The 14,950-nt window shown below is 32.5% G+C and overlaps 1 long non-coding RNA gene and 1 other non-coding gene across 2 annotated transcripts; both read right to left on the reverse strand.

Moving 5' to 3' along the window:
- Positions 1 to 8,736: 8,736 nt before the first annotated feature.
- Positions 8,737 to 11,779, reverse strand: LOC109506264 (uncharacterized). Its single transcript, XR_002165500.2, has 4 exons — positions 10,585 to 11,779; positions 9,411 to 9,758; positions 9,205 to 9,311; positions 8,737 to 9,110 (listed from the first exon to the last, which is right to left on the reverse strand). It is a non-coding gene; the product is annotated as an uncharacterized lncRNA (long non-coding RNA).
- On the reverse strand, positions 11,499 to 11,601 carry LOC114913020 (U6 spliceosomal RNA). The gene has a single exon (XR_003799041.1). It is a non-coding gene; the product is annotated as a U6 spliceosomal RNA (small nuclear RNA).
- Positions 11,780 to 14,950: the final 3,171 nt, after the last annotated feature.

Raw genomic sequence — 14,950 nt, forward strand, 5'->3', positions numbered from 1 at the left:
CGCTTTCATCGACGGAGGGTATCGTAGATATTCCGTCCCTTCGATCTCCATAAAAATCTGTGCACGAGGAGCAGAGAGAGGGGTATAGAAATTATACATGTTATGTGTCGACCTCAGACTCCATCGTCGGAGTGAGGCTTGCTTGTTGGATGGGGGCCTACTCGTTTCGGCCGGAGCCCCACTCTTCTTCTGCTTTTTCTTCTGACCTTTATTTTCTGTCTGGCGTCGATTAGAAACTCCTTCGTCCGCGCGCATGTATTTGTACACGCATTCTGAGAGTTCAGCATACGTTCGAGAGAGAATTTTATCCAGTGAGTACGTGAATCGAGACTCCCTTAGATCTCTTTTCATGGCCGATATGGCCATATCTTCGTTAAGGTCCTTGACCTCAAGTGTGACCACGTTGAATCAAACCACGAAATCTCAGAGTATTTCGGTCTCTCCTTGTTTGATCGAAAAGAAACTATCTGAGGTTCGTGACGGCCTCTGACTGATGCTAAAATGGGCCACGAAGAAATATTCTAGCTACTCGAAGGAGTGGATACTTTCCGACCAAAGTCTAGAGTACCAGACCCGAGCAGCTTTCCGAAGTGTGGCCAGGAAGCCGATGCACAGGAGGGCGTCAGTTTCTCCCTGGATTGTCATGAGAGGCTTGTAGCTCTCGAGGCGATCGATTGGGTCAGTGGAACTGTCATAGAGCTCCACATGCGGCATCTTGAATCGAGTCGAGATCGGTTCATTCAAAATAAGTCGGGAGAGAGGCTGGGCGGTATGAAAATCGAAATTATTTGACGATTTCTGACCATCTGTCTGAAGCTGGACGAGTCGACGGTCGATTTTCTCGAACTTACATTCGTAGTCTTCAAGCCGCCAGTGGTGGGAGACTCCGGGGGTTGATCCTCCCAACGAATTAGAGGCAAACAGTGTTCGCGGTCGCTTCCCCTTCCTTACTCGATCTAACTGGGAAGGAGAGGGGCACCATGAATGGTGGGTGGCACATCGAGATGCCACTCTGGTGGAAGAGACGGAGATCGCCGCAAATGACGGTGGCTATGTTTGGAAGGCACTGAACGCATCGCTGGTTGCTCCGTCAGTAGTTGTGGCAGCTGGGTTTGCTGTTGTTGGAGGCTTTTGACCACCTCCGCGAGGACGTTCATTTGTTGCACGATCGCAGCAATCTGAGCGTATATGGTAACCACGGGACGTGAAGAACTGGGCTCTACTACCGGAAGCAGGGGAGGGGCCTCTTCCCGACGGGAAGAGTGTCTCGCCGAGCCGGTCGCCATTGATCGTTGAGCTCTGTTTTTCGTCATTGCGAGTTTCCTTCTTATCGCTATTTTTTTCCTACCTGACGCGCCAATCTGTTGCTGTCAATCCCCTCGTCGCCTGTTCATCGGGAACAAGCACCTACAAAATGAAGTCCGCACCGATCGAAATTATTTACGATGGAGACCCTCTGATGCTTAAGTCAGAGAAGAAGACTGGACAACAGTCGAATGAGAACGGAGACAAAGCTTAGCGTATCAAGATTAGCTTACCGAAATTTGTTGCCTTACCCCTTTTTTATAGAGTAGATCGTCGTAACTGCCGGATATGGTCCTGCATTTAGCAGCGTAGAATCACGAGATGATAATCTCGTAATGGGTTATTAATTTCCATGAATTATGCCGCGATATCAGTGGAGTAACCATTCGTGACGGTTATGATATATTTTAATGAGTCGGTTGACTGTTCGTTAGGAGTCGGTTGTCGGTTAGTGACTCTGAAATACCGACGGTCGAAGTAGCTTATTGTCTGTAGAGTCCGAACATCGGCCACCTACCGATCTTGGTTCGATGAGGGATGTTCGATTGGTTGATCGAGAGTAGCATTGGTATGCTCAGCCGATATATAATCGGTAATCGCTTCTAGGATCGTCTGTTCGTTTGGTGGGTCAGAATCGGATGTCGGTCGGTGTGTGTCGGAGATCGGTCGGTTTATGAAGATCGGACGGTTTACTCCAACAAAACCGAATCCTAAGAAGACCCATATTTATTTTATATAAGATAAGATGAGCTTACCACACAACATTGCTTGTTAAGGAATTAAATCATCAAGGCAAGTAAGGTAGAAGGAAAAAATACAATCGAGGTTTAAAATCTAATGGAACATGGATGTCTTGATTCTCTATAATATAAGATCCTTTCCTATCATATTCCATCCCGATCGAAAGTTCCATGAATATTCTCTATCTCTCCTCTATTCCTTTTATGTACTGTTATTTTCTTTTGTTTTTTAATTTTTTTTATTTTTTTTATTTTTTTTTCTTATTCCTTCCTATATTTTCTTCTTTCTTTTTTTTTTTCTCTTCTTTTTCTCCTTTCTTTCCTTCCCTTTTTTTTTATCCCTTTTTTTCTTTCTTTCTTACTTTTTTTTTCTTTTTAATTTTTTTTAATTTTTTATTTTTCATATTTTCTTCCATCCTTTCTATCTTTTTATTTTATTTTATTTTTTCATACAGATAAGTTTTGAATTTTGAATTCCATATCAGTCCCATTTTCTCGTAAGAAAATAATGAGACAGCTGACGTCCCTATATCCCACCGGGCTTTTAAATCTTTATATGACCATCAAGGCTACAAAGAAGTTTCCTATTATTTTCACTGAAAAAAGAAAAAAGAAAAAAGAAGTTGCTCATTGGAATCTGAAGATTCAAAGCACTAATGCTAAGAAACGCAACCTAATATATTTTGGTGATGTTGGAAGGAAGATTCTATCTTTTTACCGAAAAAAAAAAAAAAAAAAAAAAGGGAAACTCTATCATCTGTGTCAAAGTGCGATGTCTGAAAGGAATATAGTATGGTTCTCTATTCAACTAGTTAAATATTTCACGTTATCTTCTACGTGGTTCTTGAGCAATTCTCCATAGTGTGAGCAAATTTTCAGCTAATCCATATTATATGATTTCCATGTTATAAAACAAGATGGATATCAAGTACTCAGATGCATAAGCTATGTTGGTATAAGTCTATGTCCTTACGACACTTTCCAATTATTAAAATATTGCTAATAATTTCATACATTTTCTAGTGATTTTACCTAGGATTAAATTTTGGTGCAACACAGTGGATAGCATAATTGTAGAATGTCAAAAAAGTAAATTACGGGATTATAGATCCTTTAATTAGTTCAGATTGTCCGAGCTAATTGTAGGATTCTAGATTCTGTGATTAAGTTACAGTGTTTTGAGCTAATTCCGGGATTTTAGATCACGTAATTGAATTAGATTACTCGAGCAATTTCCAGGTTCTATGTCCCGTTCCCACAGAATACAGTAGCACTTCGATAGGAACAAAACAGGTCATCCAGATGACGAGCACTTTATTTTCATCATAATATAAAGGCTGCTGCTTTCACTTGCATTCGATATTTTTCTACATAAAACATTATTTTACAAAATTTAATTTTTCAATAAATTTTTTTCAAAAATAATCTACAGCTTAAAAAGATAATATTTCTATTGAATTAAAGATGAATGAGAAGACAACATTGTTACTTTTCTATTTGTCCCTCATTATTTCTTATTACTCTACTATTACAATAGCTAGTCCAAAAATAATATTCAAATATAAAAAATAAAATATCATTTGGGTCATAATTATTATAATGATTAATGACAAGTCGGATGGTTCGGCGTTGCAAAGGCATAACACGTAATTTGGACGCTACCAAAAGTCATAGTTCAGCTAATAAAGCAGCTGAAAGGAACATCATAAGAGGGTGAACGATCTGGTTGGTTTTCAGAAGGCTATCAACAAATAGACTAAGTCGTCAAAAAAAGGGGGGGAAAAAAAAGACATTACCGAGTAGGCAAGTACTACGGGCATCCTGATCCGAGGTCCACGGATGGCACGGACCCAAATTCACCAGTCTACGTCTACCCAGCCCTTGATTTGAGCTAGAAGAGAGGACCAAGCCCATCTCAGACAAAGGACATGAGGCCCGACCGTATCACACTTCTCTACAGCGGCTTTTGGAGCTAGCCGCCAAGGGGCAGTTCTGGGATTAGCTGTTCGAGTTATAACAGGAAATAGCTTCGATCTACATTAACGCCTCCACGTCGCTGTTCCCAACAAGCAATGTTGTCCATGTATTAAGCTGTTATCGGCCTGCCCATTCTGTCTTCTGGTCTGCTATTAATACTAGACTAGACACGTGATTACGTGCGAGGGTGATAGACACAGGGAGGCGGTGACCCGATCTCCTCTCAGCTGCAAGGCTTTCGAACCGGCTCGAGTGGGTTCGTTTCTCCGTACGAATACGAAAACGAACGCAACTAAACACCGCCTTCAAAGGCTTGCGTCCGGTCCTCGCGAGATGCCCACGTTGAACTATTTCTAATTTAATAAAAAAATGCAAAAAATAATTGGGCCCATAATAAGGGCATGCTGAATGGAAAGATGGCCATCCAATTCATTTGATTGACGGAAGTTTCATTCCTATTTTTTTTAAATTTTAAATCTAATTCTAATCATAAATCAAATACAAAAAATATGATCATCCTAATTCTGACTCTAATCATTCTAATTTTAATTCTAATCATCAACCAAATATATCCTAAATCTTTAAATATGACAAGCTCTATGCATCCTAAATCTTCAATTGATCCTCTCACACTACTTAATCATCCAGCATCGAAGGCAAAAAGCATTATAAATATATCAGATCACCTTGGCAAAAAATAAAATTCATATGTTTAAAAAAAAATTAAATATCTTTAAGAACAAAACATATCCAACATATAAAACCAAAAAAGTGAGAGGCATAATTTTAAAAACTCCAGAAAATCATGAAGACTTATACTTTCAAAATAAAACACATTTTGCATATAACTATCTTTAAGCAACCAAGGCAGCTTTATTGGAGTGCTCAGGTAAATAAATTTGTTATCTCTTATTTTTGTTGATAAAATTTATTATTTTTTCTTAATTTTTTTAAGAAATTTGATAAGATGGGATGACAAAATGGGCACGCTCGCTAAAATAATATCATGAAACAAAAAATATATAGCCCCCTAAGGCCCTAACTCTAAAGATCATACCTAGCCACGATATATGCATCGCACAGATATTTTTAAAAAAGACGTTTAAAGGGAAATGAACCTGACTACCACGACCATCAGACATACTCACCAATTAATGGTTTTGGATAAAATCTTTAAGAGAGGTAACAGACAATTGAGCTGCAATAATGGGATTTGATCACTACAAAAACTCAAAAAACCATTATATGATTAGATTATGGATAGAGAGAATGAATTGTCGGAATAAAAAGAGATGACTAGTTCATTAAAGTGAAATTTTATATCTACTTAATTGGGATTTATTATAGAGCTACAGACAGTTTTCTTCTTTTTTTTTTGGGGTATCATACAGAGTTTTCTTTTTTAGAGTTTTCTTTTAGTGCACTTCTTATAACTCATTCATGGCTAAAAGCATGATACAAAATGTCAGAGGGCAATCGATTCACTTGAAAATTGGTCAACATTGAGTCATGATCAACCTATCTTAAAATTAGACTGACTTGCAGATTCTTTTACAAAACTGTAGAAAGTTAAGCTTCTTATTGAATGCTATCATCTTCAAAAAATTTGACACTGTAAGAAGTTTTTCCAGTGCCTACAGTAAATGTTATGAGTGCATCTTATATACCTAAAAAAGAGGATCTACAAATACATGATCCGTATATAAAAGTTCAAAAAAGAATATGTTAATTACTTAGATGGTAATATTTCATTTGAAAAGTTTAATAACGTATTCTACATGCCCTGAAAAGACACATAAATCCAGTGTATGATATATATAATAGCTCAAACAACATAAATATTTATATTCACTTGAATTAAAGCACAGTTGTCAAATTTAAGTCCAAAAATATTGAAAGTTTATGGATTTTTAAGTAACCTAAGCGCCCATAATTGAAATGCTAAAGTAAATATTTTACAATCTTTTTCACTTTCTGCAGACAGACTTCATTTCCAGTTCTTGAGTTCAAATTACTTCTAAACTCAGCCATGCCATGCAAAACTAAATGAGGAACAGCAGGTAAGGAAATGAGAAGACAAGAAGCAAGTACATCAGAAGAGACCAAAGAAAGGCCGTGAGCGAAGGGTCTCTCCGCTATCTCTCACTCTCTCCATGCCGTTGTGTTCCTTCGTTTTGTGGCCAGACAGGTGACCAGGAGTGACTACAAACTGGGATCTTCAGCAAGCAAACGACCTGCCATGTCCAATGTTCTTCACATGTGGTGTTCTATGCATGTACCATATCCAATATATTAATGGCAGGAGATTTTACCATATCGCACGTGATATGATGTTGTGTTTTATCGTCCAGTTTCAGAGACGGGAAGATACGTACATACACTGGAGATGACCATATGAAAATATGGTGCTGAGATGTATGGGGGCAGTTTCCCTTTTAGGAAACAATGGGGCATTCTTTTAGGAGATCTGGAATGGATAGTTCAAAACAGCGTTATTGGTTTCTTCCTTGTGGAAGATATTCAGGAGATTAATCACTGTTATCTTCAGTTCATATGTTCTAGTTTGACAGGGTTGTTCCAACAAATCAATAATGAAGCTTTCTGTGCTCAATCCAGATTTCATTTTCACAAAAGCAAATGGCCTTAACCAAATTCAAATGTTGCGTTATTTTCCTTGCACCAAAGATCTGTAGTGCAATGCAAGGTCCTCCAATGATTAGTTTATGAAACAGGGGATGACTGATCTCAACTTTCATGTATATATTCTTGTTAAAGTGTTAATATTATGCTGGAAGACTACTCAGTTATGTTTGTAATTTTTGAGGGCATTGTTAATTTGTTAAACAAACATGAGACCTACCATAATCTATTTATGAAACAATGGCCATGTGCTGCAATAGGAAAGTGGGTTTAACTGTTGATATAGCTTTGGTTGTGCACCGGTGACACCAAAACCTAGGCATCATTTAACCATTGTTGTAATGACTTGTAGTAGTTACAACTTCTTTGTTCATCCCAACTTGGTTACATCATACATAAACATATAGAAAGATAAACAAGTGATGGCTATGTAGATCATCTCATTTGCAGAACCATATATAAGATGATCATCATGGCCATTGTTTGATATGATTGCTGTTTTAAGTTTCCTTATATTTTTCGAATTATTACTACTATCCACAAAAATCCAGTTTCTCAATGAGTATTATCAAGTTTCATAGTATCAAATTTAAAATTTACATGTTGCCTTTATGATGCAGTTACAAATCCAGATTATAATTAGCTGACCTAGCCTCAGCAATGATAAAACCCAATGCAGTGAAGAAATGCAGTGAAAGAGGGGGGAGGGGTGTGAGGGTTCCTGACCATGCAAACTCTTTATGGACTCTTCTCATGCTTCCCTTTCTTCTTATTTTCTTCTCTCTTATTTTCCGATAAAATGTCAAATCAGCCCACAAGTCCCTTTTCTTTTATGTTTCTCTTTCTTCTTATTTATTCCTTCTTTATTTTCCATTCCAATGTTAGATCAGCCCAAGAGTCCCTCTTCTTTTGCTTAGCACAACGGTAAATTAGGGCGGACAAGCGCAATGGCACAAGGTTGAGTCCTTGAAGCACCACTTTGAGCCAAAAAAAAAAAAAATCTCCAGTTCATCTGCCCCTCCCAGCACCAGTGCCAGGGCCATAAGTAGGTCCTGGCCTTCATTTTTTTTTTCTTTTTTAGAAAAAAGCCAAGGTTAAACTTTTTTTAAAAATATTTCACTTTTTTGCTAGCTATGTCCTTTACTCTTTGCATTTTTCTTTCCTTTTAAGCTTCTTCACTCCAATGGCTTAAAGTTAAAAATTAAAAATGGACATTTGGTAGTCCTAGGAATTTCTAGTCATCACACAGTCATTCCAATTACCATGCTGAACAAAAGCATACCACATATTGACTGCTAGAGAAACAAAGTTTAAGTTTGTTCTGTATGTACACCACAGGTGGTGTATAATTGATTTTCAGTGGTTTCCAACCTAGGCATTGAACATCTCATAGAATCCATAAAAAGGCACCACATGTTCCTATCATCCGATGTTAAACAAAACAGATTCATTGACTTGTTCATGTAGTCGAAGTAGGACATTGCCCATGTATGTGATGCCAGGACCAAATCAAAAGGTAGTCTCAATACCTGAAATTTTAAGCATCCACCACAACCTTCCTTCCTCAACCCTCTTCAAATTTTGGACTTACTTTTTCTTAGGTTATAGTAGAACTAATAAACTCATCTCTATCTCTATTTTATTGAAAAGTTACAGTTCTGTTCCCCTCTAGATTCCATTTGACAACTTCTTAGACAAGAATACCTTTAGTCACCTTTTTCCCCCAAACTACAACTCTCTCCGCAAAACTTAGCAAAAAAGGAAATCCAACCAGACAACAAATGCCTTCCTTTTCACTAGGTTGATTAACATTGAGATTTATAATTTTAGATACAGAATTATTTGATTTTGAAACTTCCATCTCCATCTAGCAATATTTCCAGTTAAGCCTCTCTCCCCACCGCCCAAGCAATCCATTTTATATAAAATCATTTTTATTCAATGACATATTTGTATAATTGGCAGAGATTTAATTTAATGTTTATGATCATTTTTCCTCTCAAACATGCACTGCACATGATCAGTTTCTAATATCCAATATAGTATGATACATGAACTACAACTTGAATATGAAAAAGAAGGTACTAATTTGAATTTCGTCTAAAAGAAGTTTTTGAGTGCAAGTGAACTGGAATACCTCACAAGAATAACAAACAACAAGCACATCAGAGACAAAGGGAGAAAAAACAAACCATCTGCAGCATTTGAGAGGAAACCTCAATCACTTACCATGCAACCAAATCCATAAAGGATTTTAGTTGGCAGCATAATAACTTGTCCAGCTCTTATGGCATCGATCTCTTCTTCAATGTGGTCATATTTTGCCATGAGGAGAAGTCATGTCTTTGCTTGAAAACCTATGTTGTACCTCTTCAGACTTTGAGAAGTTTGGGCCCAGGCAATCTTCTCTTTTAGTGCCAAACAGAAAATTTCTCAAGTGGAGGACACCTGAGACACCAAACTCTATGACGATGATGCCCACTGTCTCTTTTTAAGAAACCAAAAAAAAAAAGAGAAAACAAATCATAAGCAAGTGATCTACCTGTAAGTCCATCTTTGCCATGATACTTGACAGACTAAGCTTCAAACCAAACAATGCCCCGAACTAGAAACAACTCATCAGAGGCAATCATTATATACTCTTCTGAGCTACAAGAAAATTCTCAACTGAATCAAGTTATTATTTTGAAGAGTATAGAAGTGAAATTAATGATATCCAAGACACACATTCAGTATAGTTAAAATTACCCATATTTTCATTTCTATGGCCCAGACATTCAAAATTCAAGTTGTTGAGATGCTTGGATTTCTAAATTTTCGTTATCCCCAAACTTGAAACTTTGATAACAACTGATAATGCACTTCTGAACCAAAAATCATCCTGATGCTTAGTGAATTCATAGGCAAGACATAGGCTCATATTCAATCCAGATAGTGTAATTCTTTGCAGATAGCTTGCCGTCCAGCCCAAAGATCATACATATCAAACAGGTATGAGATTGTGTAGACCTTAGCGCAGCTTCCTCTGTATTCTCCCAAGATCACTTGACAAAACAACACTTGAATTCACTTTAATCTACTTTTGAGGATATACTGCTGCAAATACGAAATGAATCAGATCCTAAATTGAAGGTAATTCTTCAGTTCCTGTATAAAAGCAGAATGACTTGGAGCATTTAAAGGACCAGTTTCAGTTACTGGCTTACTGCTATGCCAAATTAGTTTTGGTTTTTGGCAGTTTCAATTAAACAATATTATAGAATCAACAATTATAAAAATATAAATAAAGTAAGTTTTAAAAATGATTAGAAATCATTTGAGTATGTCTTGTTTGGGACTTTCAGGTCGGTGACATCAGCAGCCTTGTGCTGAAATAGTTAAAGATTGCGATTTTTGTGGAAAATAATGACTATGAGAACTTTCAGTTATTCTATATTGCAATGTATCATCTTATGGTGGGATTGCAATCAAGCACATGATGATCTACATGGTCGATATTTAAGCATTTGGATAAATATGTCAACAAAAGAAAACGTGGAAAAATCTTAAAATTTCTTTGGAACCCAGCATCATATCCTTTCCAGATCTCTTCAAAACAGACAAAACTGATTTTAATCTTGACAAATTGATTATTGGGGTTTGGAAAAAATGGAAAAGACAATAGCATGCACAAATTGCCCATCTACATAGTATATTTGGCTTAAAAGACGAAACTAACCGTGGTTCTAAGTTGACCGGAAGAAAAATGTTCGAATTTAGTTTTGGAATTAGAAGTATACTCTTGAGATTCGAGCAACTATGCAGTTAACATTTGCATAACCAAAAAGATCATTTTAAGAATTTTTAGCCGACATGTAACAGATGAATGCTCTGAAGAGAAAGAGTAAAGCCATCATGACAATCATATTAAACGCATCCATACCATCCACACTTGCACCCTTATATTTCCCTGATGGCCGCTGGGGAGATCCCTTTCCCCAAAAAATGATTCACCATGCTTTCGATACTCTATGTTCGAATACCATGTTATGATGTTGTTCACAATCCTTTCTGCATCCAAAAAGCGCCTACTAGAATTGATGTCATAATTGTTGCGGGTAAAAAAAGACACAATATGAGAAGGGTTTTTTTGAATTCAAAGTCTTAAAACGTACATACTAAACACCAAGACCGCAGAGGGCGTTCTGTGGAAATATCATAGGTGTACTGCGACGAATTAAACTGGTCGCTGCATCCGACCCAAATCCTAACCCACAATATATAAACATAAATCATCCTAAATAGGCGAAAATCACGGCCAAAATCGTACCAAATAGATTTCTCGGGTCTCCACTGGTCCCAGTTAGGGTTAGCTTTATCGCGAGCCAGGGAAAAGAGAAAAATGATGGGTTTCATGCTTCGGAACAAGTAAATCAAAGCTAGGAAACTGGACAAAAAAACAGAGAGAGAAAGAGGAAGGAACGATGACCTGGTTTCAGTGGCTTCAGAGAGAAGTGGAGAAGGCACAAAAAAAAAACAAATCATTTAAGCCAGGTTTCAGAGAGAAGTGGGGAAGGGGTACTGCGCCGAATTAAACCAGTCGATGCATCCAATCCAAACCCTAGCCCACAATGTATGAATATAAATTATTCTGAATAGGCAAAAATCATAGCCCAAATCATACCAAGTAAATTTCTGGGGTCTCCACCGGTCCCAATTTGGATTAGCTTCATCCCAATTTGGATTAGCTTCATCAGGGAAGGAAAAAATAAAAAAAAGAGTTTCACGCTTCGGAAAAAAGTAAATCAAATCTGGACAAAAACAGAAAGAAAAAGAGGAAGGAACGGCAATCCAAAAAAAAATTTGGACCATTTCTCGATTTATGCGTGTCATCCTTGCGCAGGGGCCATGCTAATCTTCTCTGTATCGTTCCAATTTTATCGGATGTCTCCGAAGAGACAATAACCATGGCGGGAGGATTATAGAAGAGGGAAGTTGAAAATTTTCAATCAGGCGATGTGGGATTAATTTGCAGAGTCGCCGTCCTCAACTCAGGGAGCTGAGACTGCCATCCACCTGAAGCTTATCGACCAGGTGGTGTTGGGGGAACGAGGAAAGAAGCCCGAGACATTCATGGAGAAAACTAGCAGCTGGTCCCGGACTCGCACTACCGCCGAACTTTAAAATCATGGAACTCAATAGACTCAAAAAAAAAAAAAAAAAAAAAAAAAAAGTGAAGCGACATTTAAGATGATATATTATCGTATAAGTTCATTACCTAACAAATTTTAAAAAAAAATTATTTATTAAAATAATATTTTTTTAATTTATTTATAAAATTAATATAAATCTATAAAACATCATTTGAATTAGGTTATCCATATCATCACCCTCCCTATATGGACAATCAAAAAAAAAAAAAATTAAAGCCATCATTTAAAATAATTTTGAAAATCACCATTTACTTCCAAAAAAATAAAAAAATAAAAAAATAAAAAAAATAATTTTAATTTTAATTTTAATTTTTTAAAAAATAAAAATTTTAATTTTAATTAAAATAAAAATCACCATTTCAAATTACTATCTCAATTTAATTTTTTTTAAAAAAATATCCAAAAAAATACCTCAAAAAAATAGAAAAATAAAAAATACTTAAAAAAATAAGAAAAAAATAAAAATTATAATTTTAAATTTTTTAAAAAATAAAAATTTTAATTTTAATTCAAATAAAAATCATCATTTCAAATTACAATCTCCATTTCAAATTAATTTTTAAAAAATATCTAAAAAAAGTATCTAAAAAATTTAAAAAATCAAAAATACCATAAAAATGAGAAAAAAATGAGAAAAAATAAAAAAATTATAATTTTAAATTTAAAAAAATAAAAATTTTAATTTTAATTAAAAAAAACATCATTTCAAATTACTTTCTCCATTTCAAATTAATTTTTTTAAAAAATATCTCAAAAAAAGAAAAAAATATCTAAAAAATAAAAAAATACCTTAAAAATAGGAAAAAATAGTAAAAAATAAAAAAAATTATAATTAAAATTTTAAATTATAAAAAAATAAAAATTTTAATTTTAATTCAAAAAAATCTTCATTTCAAATTACTTTCTCCATTTCAAATTAATTTTTTTAATAAAATACCGTAAAAAAATAAAAAAAATACCTCAAAAAAATAAAAAAATAAAAAACACCATAAAAAAAAGGAAAAAAATTAAAATTAAAATTTTAAATTTTAAAAAATAAAAATTTTAATTTGAATTAAAAAAAATCATCATTTCAAATTACTTTTCTCATTTCAAATTAATTTTTTAATAAAATATTTTAAATAAAAAAAATACCTCAAAAAAATAAAAAAATAAAAAATACCATGAAAAAGGGAAAAATGGAAAAAAAATTATAATTTTAAATTTTAAAAAAAATAAAAATTTTAACTTTAATTCAAAGAAAAGTTGCCATTTCAAATTACTATCCCCATTTCAAATTTATTTTTTTAAAAAATATCTCAAAAAAAATACCTTAAAAAAATTAAAAAATTAAAAAATACCATTATAAAAGGGAAAAAATGAAAAAAAATAAAAATAAAAATTTAAAATTTTTAAGAAAATAAAAATTTTAATTTTAATTTACATAAAAATCCTCATTTCAAATTACTATCCCTATTTCAAATTAATTTTTTTAAAAAAATATCCCAAAAAATACCTCAAAAAAATAAAAAAATTAAAAAATTCTATAAAATTAAAAAAAAGAAAAAAAAAATAAAATTTATAATTTAATTTTTTTAAAAAAATTTAATTTTAATTCAAATAAAAATTAAATATTATGCTTTATGGATATAAATATACATAGTCTCATGTGTCTCAGAATATTAGGAGAGAAAAAGTTATGCTAAAAGGGCTATTGAAATTATAACATAAATAATAATAATATGTCAGATAATTTAAGTCGATATAGCATCGATACTGATTGATATGAGGATGATACGGATTGATTTTTTTTTTTTAATTTATTTGAATTAAAATTAAAATTTTTATTTTATTTTTTTTGAATTAAAATTTATTTCAAATAAATTTAAAATTTTTATTTTTTTAAAAATTTAAAATTATAATTTTTATTTCTCTTCCCATTTTTTCCCTTTTATATGGTGTTTTTTATTTTTTTATCTTTTTGAGGTATTTTTTTTCTTTTTTTTCTGATATTTTTTTTAAAAATTTAATTTGAAATGGGGATACTAATTTGAAATGATGATTTTTATTTGAATTAAACTAAAATTTTTATTTTTTTTAAATTTAAAATTATAATTTTTATTTTTTTCTCATTTTTTTCCTTTTTTTCTTTTTCTATGGTGTTTTTTTATTTTTTTTGAGGTTTTTTTTTGGGATATTTTTTTTAAAATTAATTTGCAATGGGAATACTAATTTGAAATGATGATTTTTATTTGATTTAAAATTAAAATTTTAATTTTTTTTAAATTTATAATTATAATTTTTATTTTTTTATTTTTTTCTTTTTTATGGTGTTTTTTATTTTTTTTATTTTTTTAAGGTATTTTTTTTATTTTGGGATATTTTTTAAAAAAATAATTTAAAATGGGGATACTAATTTGAAATGGTGATTTTTATTTGAATTAAAATTAAAATTTTTACTTTTTTAAAAAATTTAGAATTATAACTTTTGTTTTTTTTCCCTTTTTTTATGGTGTTTTTTATTTTTTTATTTTTTTGTGGTATTTTTTTCTTTTTTTGGGATATTGTTTTAAAAAAATTAATTGGATATAGAGATTGTTATTTAAAATGATGATTTTTATTTGAATTAAAATTATAATTTTTATTTTTTTAAAATTTAAAATTATAATTTTTTTTTTATTCTTTTTCTTTTTTTTCCCTTTTTTTTATGGTGTTTTTTATTTTTTTATTTTTTTAGACCCATTTTTTTTGAGATATTTTTTTAAAAAAAATAATTTAAAATAAGGATACTAATTTGAAATGATGATTTTTATTTGAATCAAAATTAAAATTTTTATTTTTTTATTTTTTTTATTTTTTCTCTTTTTTTTGAAAGTAAATAATTAAAGTCGCCATTTCAAATAGTATTTTCCAAAATGCCATTTCAAATGACGATTTTTTTTTTTTTTTTTGGATCATCCACGTGGAGCAGAGAGAGTGGTGACGTAGACACTATAAAACATCAATTCAAATGGTATTTTATAAATTTATATTTATTTTATAAATAAATTAAAAAAATATATTATTTTGATAAATAATATTTTTTTTTAAATTACTTAGGTAATGAACTCATTATCG

The sequence above is a fragment of the Elaeis guineensis genome, chromosome 2 (genome assembly GCF_000442705.2).
Source record: "Elaeis guineensis isolate ETL-2024a chromosome 2, EG11, whole genome shotgun sequence".
NCBI classification, from domain to species: Eukaryota; Viridiplantae; Streptophyta; class Magnoliopsida; order Arecales; family Arecaceae; genus Elaeis; species Elaeis guineensis.